Source organism: Lemur catta, chromosome 8 (genome assembly GCF_020740605.2).
Source record: "Lemur catta isolate mLemCat1 chromosome 8, mLemCat1.pri, whole genome shotgun sequence".
In the NCBI taxonomy this organism is placed as follows: Eukaryota; Metazoa; Chordata; class Mammalia; order Primates; family Lemuridae; genus Lemur; species Lemur catta.
The window spans coordinates 64,422,604-64,437,531 of NC_059135.1; the positions used below are offsets into that span (position 1 = coordinate 64,422,604).

The following is a 14,928-nucleotide window of genomic DNA, read 5'->3' on the forward strand; positions in this document are numbered from 1 at the left end:
GTATGCTGAATTTTTTTGAATGCTTTTTCTGCATATACTGAGATCATATGGTTTTTGTTTTTAATTTTGTATATGTCTTGGATCATATTTATTGATTTGCATTTGTTGAACCATCCTTGCATCACTAAGATGAAACCACTTGATCATGGTGTATTATCTTTTTTTGATGGGTGGGGAACACGGTCTTGTTCTGCTGCCTAGGCTGGAGTGCACTGGCATCATCATAGCTCACGCAGTCTCAAACTCCCGAGCCCCAGCAATCCTCCTGCATCAGCCTCCCAAGAAGCTGACACTCCAGGTATGCATCACCATGCCTAGCTAATTTTTCTGTGTTTTGTAGAGATGGGTCTTGCTCAGGCTGGTCTCAAACTCCTGATTTCAAGCAATCTTCCTGCCTTGGGCTCCCAGAGTGCTAGGATTGTAGGCATGAGCCACCATACTCAGCCATATTATCTTTTTGATATGCAGTTGGATTTAGTTTGCTGGTATTTTGATGAGGATTTTTGCATCTTTCTTCATCAGGGATATTGGTCTAGTTTTCTTTTTTTGTTGTGTCCTTTCCTGACTGTGGCATAAGAGTGATACAAGCTTTGTAGAATGAGTTAGGGAGGATTCCTCCCGTCTTGATTTTTTTGGAATAGTTTCAGTAGGAGTGGTACCAGTTCTTTGTAATCTGGTAGCACTCAGCTGTGAATCTATCTGGTTCTGGGCTTTTTTTGGACAGGGTGATATTTTAGTACTGATTCAGTGTTATTACTCATCATTGATCTTTTTGAGATTTGTATTTATTCCTGGTTCAATCTTGGGAGGTTGTATATTTTCAGGAATTTATCCATTTCCTCTAGGATTTCTAGTTTGTGAGCATATAGTTATTCATAGTAGTCTCTGATGATCTTTAGTATTTCTGTGGTATCAGTTGTAATGTCTCCTTTTTCATTTTTGATTGTGTTTATTTGAATCTTTTCTCTTTTTGCTTATTTGAGCTAGCAGTCTATCAATTTTATTTATCTTTTCAAAGAACCAACTTTTCATTTCATTGACCCTTTATATTGTTTTTTTTTTTTTTTTGGTCTCACTTTCATTTGGTTGTGCTCTGATCTTTGTTATTTCTTTTCTTCTGCTAGCTTTGGATTTGGTTTGTTCTTGTTTTTCTGATTCCTTGAGGTGTGACATTAGATTGTTAATTTGTGATGTTTTTATTGTTTTAATTTAGATATTTAAGGCTATAAGCTTCCCTCTTAGTACTGCTGTTATTGTATCCCAAAGGTTTTGGTATGTTGTGTCTCTCTTTTCTTTCGTTTCAGAAAATTTTTTAATTTCCATCTTAATTTTGCCCTTGACCTAGAAATCAGTCAGGAGGAAGTTGTTTAATTTCCATGTATTTGTATAGTTTTGAGAGTTCCTCTTGGAATTGATTTCCAGTTTTACTCTGTAGTCTGAGAAAATACTTGATATAATTTGATTTTTAAAAATTTATTGAGAATTGTTTTTTTTTTATTTTTTTGGTTTTTTTAAATTTTTTTGAGGCAGAGTCCTGCTCTGTCACCCTGGCTAGAGTGCCGTGGCGTCAGCCTAGCTCACAGCAACCTCAGACTCCTGGGCTCGAGCAATCCTTCTGCCTCAGCCTCCCAAGTAGCTGGGACTACAGGCATGGGCCACCATGTCCGGCTAATTTTTTCTATATATTTTTGGTTGTCCAGCTAATTTCTTTCTATTTTTTAGTAGAGATGAGGTCTTGCTCTTGCTTAGGCTAATTTCGAACTCCTGAGCTCAAACCATCCGCCTGCCTCGGCCTCCCAGAGTGCTAGGATTACAGGCGTGAGCCACCATGCCCGGCCTTTGAGAATTGTTTTGTGGCTAACATATGGTCTGTCTTGGAAAATGTTCATGTGCTGATGAGAAGAAAGTACATTTTGTTGGTGTTGGGTAGACTGTTCTGTAAATGTCTGTTAGATCCATTTGCTCTGAAGCCCATTTAAGTCCAGTGTTTCTTTATTGGTTTTCTGTCATGATGATTTGTCTATGCTATCAATGGGATATTGATGTCCCCCACTATAATTGTATTATTGTCTATCTCTTTTCTTAGGTCTACTAATGTTTGTTTTATGAAGTTGGGTGCATACATAATTAGGATTGTTATATCTTATCATTGAATTGATCCCTTAGCATTACATAATGACATTCTTTTTCTATTTTTACTATTGTTAGTTTAAATTCTGTTTTATCTGGTCTAAGTATAGCAGCTTCTTGCTCACTTTTGGTTTCTGTTTGGATGGAGTATGTTTTTTCACTCCATTTACCTTTAGTCTATAAGTGTCTTTAATAGTAATGTGTAATGTGGGTTTCTTGTAAACAGGGATGTAGTTTGGTCATGTTTTTGTAACCATTCCTTCAATCTCCTAAGTGGGACGTTTAATCCATTTATGTTCAAAGTTAATATTGATATGTGAGATTTTGTACCTGCCATAATTTTGTTATGTAGTTGCTTTGTGGCCTCATTTATTTAATTGCTTTATAAAGCTTGTGAGTTTTATACTTTCATGTATTGTTATAATGGTAAGTATCAACCTTTCATTTCCATGTTTAAAACTTCCTTGAGCATTTCTTGTAGGGCTGGTCTAGTGGTGACAAATTCCCTGCACATTTGCTTGTCTGGGAAAGACTATTTCTCATTCACTTATGAAAACTATTCTAGCAGGATACAAAATTTGTATGACAGTTTCTTTCTTTGAGACACCTTAAAGTAGGACCCCAATCTCTTCTGGCTTGTAAGGTTTCTGCTGAGAAGTCTGCTGATAGTGTGATGAGATTTCCTTTAATGGTGATGAGATATTTTCTCTTGCTGATTTTAGGTTTTTCCTTCATGTTGACTTTAGATAGTCTGATGACAGTTTATCTTGATAAAGTCTTTCTTGCAGTGTATCTCCCTTGAGTTCTCTGAGCTTCTTGTATCTGGATTTGTAAGTCTTTAACAAGACGAGGGAAGTTTTCCTCAATTATTTTCTTAAATAAATTTTCCAAATGTTTTGCTTTTTCTTCACCTTCAGAAATACCTATGATTAGTAGGTTCAGGTGCTTTATATAATGCCTTAGTTCTCTAGGCTTTGTTCATTTTTTTAAAATTCTTTTTTCTTTATTTTTGTCTGACTGGATTAATTAGAAAGATCTGTCTTCATGTTCTGAGATTCTTTCTCCCGCTTGGTCTAATCTATTTTCACAGCTTTCAACTTTATTTTGTAATTCCTTCAATAAATTTTTCAGTTCCAGAAGTTGTTAGGTTTTTCTTTAAAATATCTGGGGAGAAGCTCTCAATTTCTGCTAGCAATGGGCTGGTCTTAGTGTAATGCACAGTGGGCTGAGCTCCCTGCTCTGTCCCTAAGGAGGGGACAAAGCTAGGCAGAGATGTACTGGGCATGCCCATCCTTAAGTCCCCCAGTGGCGGGCACAAGCACCAACCCCTGACAGGGGTGGAGGGTATTTCCTTGTGGAACACACTGAGGTTTCTACCAGTTAGGGAGAAGTGGCTGTCCCAGCACCATAGTATCATTAGGCAGGATCATGATCCATGATCCATTTCCCTGTCACGCTCCCATCCCGGTGATCAGGAAGTTCATATCAGTCTTAGACCACTGTCTATCTCCAGGCTGCAGTGTAGCCAAGAATTACAAAAGATGCGTGGCCCACAGCTGACCACGTGAAGTGGCTGTGGTGGAAAGCTTCCTCCGTCAGCCCCAATTGTAGAATTCCCCATCTCTCCTTCTTCTCTCAGCAGCAGGGACACTGCAGGCACACTACTGTTTCATGCAGTTAAGGGGGAAGGGCCCTACCTTTCACACAAGCCCAGCTCCAGTGGCTACACTGTCCATGGGTATGCAGTCGCCCCTGTCTAGCCCTACACTGCCCTGGCATGCCTGTGCCAACTTCCCAACGGGGGCAGCCACAACTATTTTTGCAGCAGTGGACGGAGGGGGAGGGGATGTGCCCCTCTTCACACCTCAGCCCTAACATCAAGACACCTGACCGGTAGGATAGATTTACACACCTATCTTGCAGAGCCAAGCACAGCCTTTGTGTCTCTGCTGGAAGCTGGGCGTTATAAGTAGGGAGCTCTCAGACTCAGGAAAGTGTGTGCTCTGGTTTTCTTTGTCTCAAGGGTCCCTCTCCCTTCCTGACCCGGAAGCAGAGGCATGGACGCTATAGCATTGGCCCCAGGGCAGAACACAGACCTCTGGGGCCTGGGCTTATGGAATGGTGCAGTGCTGCAGCCCCTCAGGGATTGGAAGCCTCTGGGACTGCACATGAGCTCCCTCTCCGTGCAATCTCTAGGTAGTTCCCTACATTAGGCTGGAAGCCTGCAAGGGTTGAGGGGTTCTCCCATAGCTAGGCTTTTAAAAGTCCATGGTGGGAATGTGGAGCTCATGGGTTCTCTCACTTACCCCTTCCCTGTGTCTGGGAGCCTCTCCCAGTTTCCAGTCAATCCCAGCCAAGTGGGCTGCCTCGCTTCCCTCTCCTTTACTTTCAGTGCTTCCTTGTCGCTTCTCTGTTGAATCCCAGCATTCTCTCTTAGATGATCTATTCAAAGTGCAAAATCTATTTACCATTTTGGTTCTTCCCCGTGGAAGAGGTGTGTACTGGGTGCATCTATTCAACCATCTTGGTCCCTGGCCCAGTACTGCATCTTAATCAAAATTAGTGACCGAGATACAGAATGTCCTGCTGTAACAGACTTCTTTATATTTTTTTAGTTTCATGAAAGGCACTGATCTGACATCATTTGCAGCTTAAGTGTCCTATGCTGACAATGTTTCAAGATTATGCCTATATTTTGTATGTTTTTAAAAAATAACTTTTGGAAGAGTTGTATGTTAATAATTTATTGTGTTCTTTAGTGTAGTCAATTAGAATTCCATATATAGCTTCTACCTAATTAAGCACAATTTTAACTGTTTATCTGTATATAATTTCAAACTTACAGAAAAGTTGCAAGAATAGAACTACCCGTATAGCCTTTATGCTTTTATCCAAAATCACCTACTTTTTTGTTGTTTTGAACCATTTGAGATTTCTGAACCATTCGAGAGCAATGACCATTTACCCCTAAATGCTTCAATGTGTATTTCTTAAAAATAGGGTTACAGTTACCAACTTCAGAAAATAAAGTTGTTACAAAACTCTTATCTCCTGCCCAAATTTCGATATTTGTCATTTGACCAAATAATGTTGTTTATATTTTTCTCTAATTCAATATAGGATCTACTCTAAATCAGATTTTGCAATTGTCATTTACATTTGGTTTCCTTTAATATGGAACTTTTCTATGGCTTTTCTTTGCCTTCTTTGACATCAATGTTTTTGAAGAAAATAGTCCCCCCTCAACTTTCTTTTTTTTTTAGTTGATATATAATATTTGTACATATCTATGGGGTGCGTGTGATATTTTGATACACATATAGAATGTATAATGATGAAATTAGGGTATTTAGGATATCCCGTCACTTCATTTATCATTTCTTTGTGTTGGGAACATTTTAAATCTTCTCGCTATTTTGAAATACACAATATATTCTTAACTATAGTCACCCTATTGTGCTATCAAACACTAGCGCTCATTCGTTTTATCTAAGCATGTGTTTGTAAAAGACAAAGGTTAGGTACCATGAAGTGGGTGGCAAGGCCTTAACTGTACACATGTTGTCAGGCCTGAGTGCCTCTTTCATCCTTTTCAAAGGGGAGTGCTAACCACCTCTCCTTTCATGCAACCCAACTTTCTTTTTAATAGAATGCTCCTAATTGGAACCGTCTGATGTTTTCTCTGGTTAGATTCAGGTTACACATTCCAGGCCAGAATACTACAGAATACTTGCATTATAAGTGACCACTTTTATGTTTTATTCAATATTGCAATTAACTCATTGAACTTTTTGTTTTTGCATTTTTACTCACTAGTTGTACTGCACACAGTTTGTTATTTAAGTGTGTTCTTAAACATATGTTAGACCTAGGTTTTATGTATTTTTTGAACCCAGTCAGGGGTTAGTGCCTAGTAAATTGTCCTATACATATAGTAATACATCCTTTAAAAATTCTCACTACTTATTTGATAATTATTAGCATCATTATTTTAATTAATAGATAATATAGTACAGGAATGAATTTTATTCTGTGTATGACTTGCTTTTTCTATGATGATATACTGTTACTTTTGTTTACTTCTCTTCTCACCTACCATCTTGCAATTTGGAGTTTTAGTCCTTAGCATTCTACTTAAAGTGTTTTGATAATTTCTCCAGTTTGCAGATAAAACTAGAAAAATAAAAGATAGTTGTTAACAATTGTACTTTATTTTATTATTTTTATTTATTTATTTATTTTTTTTGAGACAGTCTCTCTCTCTGTTGGCCTGGCTAGAGTGCTGTGGTGTCATCATAGCTCCCTGCAGCCTCAAACTCCTAGGCTGAAGCAATCCTGCTGCCTTAGGCTCCTGACTAGCTGGGACTACAGGCGTGCCACCACACCTGGATAATTTTTTTGTATTTTTAGTTGAGACGGTTCTGGCTCTTGCTCAGGCTGGTTTTAAACTCCTGGGCTCAAGTGATCCTCCCACCTCGGTTTCCCAGAGTGCTAGGATTATAGGTGTGAGCCACCAATTGTTGTACTTTAAAAAGAAGTTATCCTGCTATTTATTTATTTATTTATTTATTTATTTATTTATTTATTTATTTATTTATTTATTTATTTATTTTGAGAGAGAGTCTTGCTCTGTTGTCCAGGCTAAAGTGCTGTGGTGTCAGCCTAGCTCATAGCAACCTCATACTCCTGGGCTCAAACAATCCTCCTGCCTCAGCCTCCTGAGTAGCTGGGACTACAGGCGCAAGCTGCCACGTTGGGCTAATTTTTTCTACTTTTAGTAGGGATGGGTCTCACTGTTGCTGAGGCTTGTCTCGAACTCCTGAGCTCAAGTGATCCTCCCGCCTCGACCTCCCAGAGTGCTAGGATTACAGTCATGAGCCTCCTCGCCCGGTTATCTGCTTTTATAAAATGCATAAGAAATGTGAGAACCTCAGATAGTTGATAGTACCATAATTTACCTTTTAGCTTAACCTATATTTGTCGATTTGTAGAATTTTCTTTTCTATTATGATTGGTTCTTTTTTTCCTAGGGCCGAGAAATTCAAGTAAATGTTTCATAATGCATTATTAAATTCATTAAGGGAACATCTACCTAAAATAGCACTGTTTTGAATCTTTCTATAAATTGCTTCCATACTATCCAAATGCTGTATTTTCACTGGCAATTATATAGTTCATTTCTAATGTACTATACTGAGTTTAGTACATTCTTCACAACCAAGATTCCAGATCTTTTCTACCTTTCTGAAGCTCCTAACCCTTCCACTGCTTCCAATGTCCCTTGTAATCTTTTTTTCTTTTTCTTTTTCTTTCCTTTTTTTTTTTTTTTTGAGACATGGTCTCACCCTGTCATCCAGGCTAGAGTGCAGTGGTGTCATCGTAGCCCACTGCAACCTCAAACTCCTGGGCTCAAGCAATCCTCCTGCCTCAGCCTCCCAAGTAGCTGGGACTATGGGCACACACCACCACACACAGCTAATTTTTCTGTTTTTTGTAGAGACAGAGTGTCACCATTTTGCTCAGGCTGGTCACGAACTCCTGGCCTCAAGGGATCTTCCCACCTTGACCTACCAAAGTGCTAGGATTACAGGCATGCACCACTGCTTGAATAGTTTTGACAACTCAGTAGAATGACTTTCCTCAGGTCTCAGTAACAAAAAGAACTGTGCTTCCTTCAGGAAAATGATTTCTTTTCACCCTGTGAATACTGTGAGCGATATAAACAAAAGCTGCACATGACAGTCATTCTTCTCTGCATTGATTACAGGAAAACTCAAAGCCCTGTAATTTATAGTTCCCTCAGTAACAAAGGTTACAGGATCTATGGAGTGCATTTTTGATACCAACCTTATTCTTGGCCTTATTTTTCTCATTCTCAATTTCTTTAGTTCTTACTTTATTTTGTATATTATGTGCCTTAGTATATTACCTCATATCTTATTTTAAAACAGAAGAGGGTATAAAAATACACAGGTGAAAGGATCTTATAATTAGAGGAAAAAAGTTAAAAATGCAAATGTGTGTTTGAGTAACTTACTTTCAAATTCTTAACTTTTTTAAGGAGGCAAGAGAACATGGTAGAAAGTAGCTAATAATCAGCAGAGGGAAGGGAACTCTGAAGATAATGAAAATTTATGTAAGTGATTGATATGTGAATGGCTTCCTGTTGTAAGGTGATAAATTGCAGAATGTAGGGATGCTGAAAATCCAGAAATGGAAATGGGTCAATACAGAAGAGGAAAAAAGGAAAGTACAATGGAGATAGATGTTTATTCAAATTGTTGGCTTTACTTTTTGTCTAATGTTGATCGTATTTAAATTGCACTGTGGGTAATCAAATAAAAGCTGTACATGGCATTATTTTTATACTGTGCAGCTGCATGTGTATAGCTTACAAGGGCATTGCTGTCACATCATAAGATATGTCAACATTGCTTTGCATAATATTTTTAACATGGCAGGCTCTATTATAAAATAATATTGTTTCTAAAGGATTTTTAATTCAATTATCTATATGTGATACTTCTCTCTATGATTTTCAATACAGTTTCCTTAAACTACTTGCATGTCTTATATTATCTTTGTATTTCCAGCAGCAAGGACAGATTTAAGCATTTATTACATGCTTAGTAATCATTGATTTTGCTTCTGTAGTTTTTTCCATCATCATGTTTTCTCTCTCTAGATCCTCTCATCAGCATATAAACCTGTTATACTATCTTCCATTTTAATATAAAAAATTTTCCAGACTCCACTTCCCCTCCAGCACCCTTCATAGCAAAACTCCTTCAAAGAATTGTCCATATATGCTGCTTTCACATCCTCATCTTACTTTCTCTGCTTCACTTACCCTGTTCATGCTTTTGTGCTTACCACTTCTCTGACAACATTCTTGTCACGGGCACCAGTGAAATTTATCTTGCTAAATCCAGTGGTCATTTCTCAGCCCTCATGTTGAGTGTTTTCCCAACAGCATTTGTTACAGTTTATCATATTGTCTTCCCTGAAACTCTTCACTTGGGTACTTAACTTTGCCAAAACCAAACTCTTGATTCTTTACTACTATCACCATTACCACCACCAATTATATTCCTACCCTAGTGTTCTCCACCTCAATGTTTGGCAACAACATTCACCCAGTTGATCTCACCAACCTTGGAGTCTTCCTTAATTATACTGCTTTTTCTCTTATTTAGTCCATCAGCAACCAAATATCCAAAATATCACTTCTCTCACCACCAGTGTGACCACCGTGATAGTCACCTTATTTCCATCTGAGTTACTGTAGTCCCTGATCTGGTCTCTGTGTTTTGATTCTCTTTTCCCTCCCCCATCCCCAAGATGATTCTATGTACAGTGGCTAGAGTGTTTAGAAAAAAAAATCAGATCATATCACTCCCTTAGTCAAAACATTTCATATGGCTTTCAACACACAAGAAGTAACACCCAAACTACTTACTGTTGCTTTCCAGCATCTCCACGATCCCTGCTTAGCTCTCCTACCCACTGTCTTCTAACTTACTGTGCACTAGCCCTGGGCCTTCCTGTCACTGTTTTGAAAACCAAGCCTTCCCACGTTCAGGTCTTAACAGTTGCTATTCTGTCTGGAGTGTTCTTTTTTCCTTCATTGTGGTCTGAGGGCAATTATCTTTTCAGAGGTGCCTTCCTTGCCATCACTCCATCTCTTTACCCTTCAATGTAATACTTTTTACTCTAAGAAAGGATAGTACTTTTTTTTAGTTGTTTTGTGGGTCTCCACTACTAGAATGTAAATTCTGTAAAGACAGAGACTTTGTCTTATTCACTGGTATATTCCCAGGTCTAGCACAGTGCCTGCCACATAAAAAGCAGTCAATAAATATTTACCAAATGAATGAACAAAAGAATGATTTGATTAATATTTTAATGAGTGAATTACTGAATGAGAAATTTTAAGATTGGCTTGTGATTCATATTCTGATTTTCACACTTGTTAAATGTGTTTATTGTGATAAAATACACATAACATTGAATTTACCATTTTGAAGTGTATTCATTGGCATTAAGTACATTCAGATTGTTGTGCAGCCATCACCACCATCTATTTCCAGAACTTTTTCATCTTCCAAAACTGAAACTCTGTACCAAATAAACAAAAACTCCCTATTCTTCTTTCCCCCAGTCCTTGGCAACCACCATCTTAGTTTCTGTTTCTATGAATCGGACTGTTCTAGGTGTCTCATATATGTAGAATCATATTTGTCCTTGTGTGACTGGTTTATTTCACTTAGCATAGTGTCTTTAAAGTTCATCCATGTTGTTGCTGTTAAATATTTTTAAGTGGCATTTTTTCACCAAGTACATAGCAATTAATTTTATGTATGCCTAACACCTCTCTTTCATCTGTGTACCTCAAAAAATTTTATAAGCATAATTAACAAAACTTCAGAGCATCCCTATGAAGTTGATAATTATGGTATAGCAAACTGATGTCTGACAAATAGCCTAAAGTACGTAATGAATATATGCCAAAATTCTGAGTAAGGACCAGGGTTTTGTATGTAGTCCCTTGTTGAAAATATTAGACCAGATTTCTTGGTTATGACGAAATCATTCTAAGAGTTCTAAGAAAAAACAAATAGCAGTAATTATTATTTAATATCCCAAAATATTCACAGCAAAGTTGTTTGAATAGAAGAATAACATATGAATAGAAAAGAGTAACATACAAATTATCTGAAACCTAGTATTTGTTATTGGGGATGGTAACTTTAGTTATTGGATCTAACTAATTCTTTGACCTGCATATTGTTAAATTACATAATTGCTTCTCCAGTCTTCACAGCCATACTCTGAAATGGATTTTTGAAGGTTTGGATTGGAATAGCATCATTTTACTTTTTTAGCTATGGTACTTGAACACTTCATAAAGCTGTTAGTTTATGTTTGTCTTGATTATTGGCTTGTTCAAGTGATTTTTTTTAATCCTGTTCCTTCTATAAAGTGATTTTTTTTTTAAAGCAGCCTTATGAGGGGCAAATTACCATCTATTTGGCATTTGTTGACAGGACTAAAACACACTCTAATTTTGATATAAAAAACTAAAATTTTCCATAATCAGATAATGTGCTTCAACTTTGTAAATAGTAATTGCTAAGAGCTTAACCGAAAGGTCTATGTATTACTATAATTTGAATTTCCGAAAGAACTTGTAGTTAGAGAAATAAAAGTATGTACAGCTAAAACAACACATATTTTTTCTCATATGAAACTTCACTGTATTACTTCACCCAAGTGATTGGTTCATTTTGGGTATTATGTATTTACTAACCTCAAGGATGTTTCAATACCAGTTGGCAGTGCTACTCCCTCCTTCCTCTATTGGATGCCCATTTATGGCTCTGAAGTGGAACCCTATGAACAAGTGAGTAGGATTCTGAGAAATGCTAATTAGTGTTGAAAGAATAGAGTGGTAAAGTGTGGAAAAACAGGCAGCATGTATGTATTTAATTTTTTTTTTTTAAATTACCAAGTCCGGTAGCCAGTTGTGCCTTGTTTGCATGGTTTTTATCACCAGCAAAACAATGTAGTCATCTGAGCTGTAGCTAAACTTTAGCTTTTGTTAGTTGCTAAAAATTCTGTGAATCCAGCTATGGGAATTACAATTTTTCTAGAGAAGTTTCAGTCACACAGAACAATAAAGACAAGTGTTACAAATGAAGAATGTAATACATTTTGAAGGAATGCCAGTTTTTGGCAGAAAGGACAGTTCTTGTTGTGAGTTTTTTTTTTTTTTTTTTTTTTTTTTTTTCTTTTTTTTGGAGACAGTCTTGCTCTGTCACCCAGGCTAGAGTGCTGTGGCATCAGCCTAGCTCACAGCAACTTCAAACTCCTGGGCTCTAGGGATCCTCCAACCCCAGTCTCCCAAGTAGCTGGGACTATAGGCACACACCACCATCCCTGGCTAATTTTTCCAATTTTTAGTAGAGATGGGAGCTTGCTCTTGCTCAGGCTGGTCTCGAATTCTTGACTTCAAGCAATCCTCCTGCCTCGGCCTCCCAGAGTGCTAGGATTACGGGCAAGAGCCACCGCGCCCGACCCAGTATGATTATTAATTGATACATTTTAGTAATTTGTGGAAATGTAAGTTTATTTTCTGACAAAAATGAAATCATTGGCAATACAAGAAGTGATTTTCAAATGCTGTTTATATTTGGTTTTACCTAAAGAGTACGGCTGACAATTAGTTCTTCAGTTCAAGAGAGTAGTGATTTCAAGAGAGTGACTAAAAAAAAAAAAAAAAAACCAGATGTTTCTCTACACTCACACAACACTTCAGACACTTTTTCCACACCAAGCAATTCTCCAGTTCTCTGTAGACACCAACTGATTTGTCCTACCATTTAATTCAGTTCTGACACTATCCACTTTGATTTAGCGTCAGATCCCTCAAGTTAAAGGCTCGGTCCTACAAAACTGCCCCTACTTCAGATGCCACTTGCAAGACTGGGCCTCCAGCTATAAGGTTCCCATAACCTCCTCCTTGGGGCTGATAATTTTCCAGAATAGCTCACAGAACTCAGGGAAACATTTTACTTATGTTTACCAGTTTATTATAAAGGATTCAGGTGAACAGCCAGATGAAGAGGTGCCATAGGGTGAAGTCCAAAAGGGTCCCCGTGTTTCACCAAACTGGAAAAGGAGCTCAGGAGCTTCTGTCCCCATGGTTCAACAAAATGGAGACTCATCAAATCCATAGTTTTTATAGAGCTTAATCTCCAGCCCCTCCTCCCCACTTCCCAGAGATCAGTGGGTGGGGCTGAAAGCTCTAACTCTATAATCACTTCGTCTTTCTGGTGACTTGGCCCCACTGAGGCTATCTAGGGGCTCTACTCTAAGTCACCTCATTAGTATAAACCTAGGGGCTCATTATGAATAACAAAAGATACTGATGTCATTTTGAAATTCCAAAAGTTTTAGGAATTCTGTGGCAGGAACCAGGGACAAATGCCAAATATATTTCTTATACCACCGTGACAAAGAGTTAGAATCCTTGTAAATCATCTCTTTAAAGTTTTAAAGAGATTGGACATACTCTTTCATTTTTGCTTTTGATTTTATTTAGTACTTAAGGCAGCTAGCTCTCTTAAGGAAAAAAATATTTTTAAGGAACCTTAGTTTTAGGTTATGATATGACAGGGATTTATTTATTTATTTTTTAGAGAGGCAGGGTCTTTGCTCTGTTGCCCAGGCTGAAGTGCAGTGGCACAATCATTGCTCACTGTAGCCTTTCACTCCTGGGATCAACTGATCCTCCTACCTCAGCCTCCAAAGTAGGTGGGACGACAGGCGTGTGCCATTTGTTTATTTTAGAGATGGGATCTCGCTTTGTTGCCCAGGCTGGTCTCAAACTCCTGGCCTCAAGTGATCCTCCCACCTCTAGTAGATATTGAATTAGAGATCTACTTATCCTACTAGAAAGCCTGATGAGATCTCTAAAGTTAAATAATGCCCAGTATATTGAATCTTGGCATTGACAACCTTGCTTTTATCAATAAAAAATTACAAAGAATCAGAATAAACATTGCTTTGAATTGGTAAATTTATAGGACTCTTTGTTTCTTCTAGTTCTACACATGTATGAGCACTTTATTTCAGGGGGTAAGTCATTGGGGATCAAATTTCAACATGAGATTTGGTGGGAACAAACAAATCATATACAAACCATAGCAGGTACATATTGGACAGTGTAGATACTGAACATTTCCATAGTTGCAGAAAGTTCCATTGCACTGGATAGATCACATTGTCACCAATTTCTCCAGTATATAGGTTTCTATTATTTACAAGTATCCTCCTCGCCTCTGAAAAAATATATATATTGCTTATCAGAAGCCTGTGATTTTTTTCCCTACTGAATAATATTCCCTAAATAATAAATAAAAGAAATGTTAGGATTTGAAATGATTAGGTAGAAGCAAGTTTGGATTTTATAATAAAGATTTTATTAAACCTTAAAAATATATGCCAAAATGTGTTTAACAAGAGAATGATAGAGGCAGTCATTAACTTTTCCATGTCCATAATCTAGGATTACAACATGGAAACAACCTACAAATACCATATGATTCATGAGATTATTTTTCATATGTAAATTTTGAAAATAACTTTTTAATTGTATAACCACACCTTGAAAAGAGCATAGAACACAGAAAAAAGTCAAACTGATACATAAAAAAAATGATTAAATATTTTAGTACCTATTACTTTAAATGGATTTCAGAGTTAATCATTTATTTCCATGTTCAGATTGAGTTATGTGAGAAAAAAGATAGGTATTCTGTTCATTTATTTCTTTGAATCTTTTTACTGAGGTAGGTAGGGATAATATTCTTACTTTGTAGGTATATAGTGTTGTCAAGTAAAGGTTAAGACTTGAATATGCTAAAATTGATTACATAAAGAACCACTTTCTCTATTTTGGGGCAGAGTATTAGGAAAAATAAAGATAATACATGCTGGCCGGGTGCGGTGGCTCACACCTGTAATCCTAGCCCTCTGGGAGGCCGAGGCGGGTGAATCGCTCGAGATCAGGAGTTCGAGACCAGCCTGAGCGAGACCCCGTCTCTACTAAAAATAGAAATAAAAATTATCTGGACAACTAAAAATATATATAGAAAAAATTAGCCGAGCATGGTGGCGCATGCCTGTAGTCCCAGCTACTCGGGAGGCTGAGGCAGTAGGATCGCTTAAGCCCAGAAGTTTGAGGTTTCTGTGAGCTAGGCTGACGCCATGGCACTCACTCTAGCCCGGGCAACA

The 14,928-nt window shown here is 37.6% G+C and overlaps 1 protein-coding gene and 1 non-coding gene across 16 annotated transcripts in view; one reads left to right on the forward strand and one right to left on the reverse strand.

Moving 5' to 3' along the window:
• The window catches only part of BAZ2B (bromodomain adjacent to zinc finger domain 2B), a 254,441-nt gene that overhangs the window by 34,069 nt on the left and 205,444 nt on the right, over positions 1-14,928 (forward strand). The gene's annotated exons all lie outside the window — the stretch shown is intronic.
• Positions 5,636-5,762, reverse strand: LOC123644265. The gene has a single exon (XR_006737082.1). It is a non-coding gene; the product is annotated as a U6atac minor spliceosomal RNA (small nuclear RNA).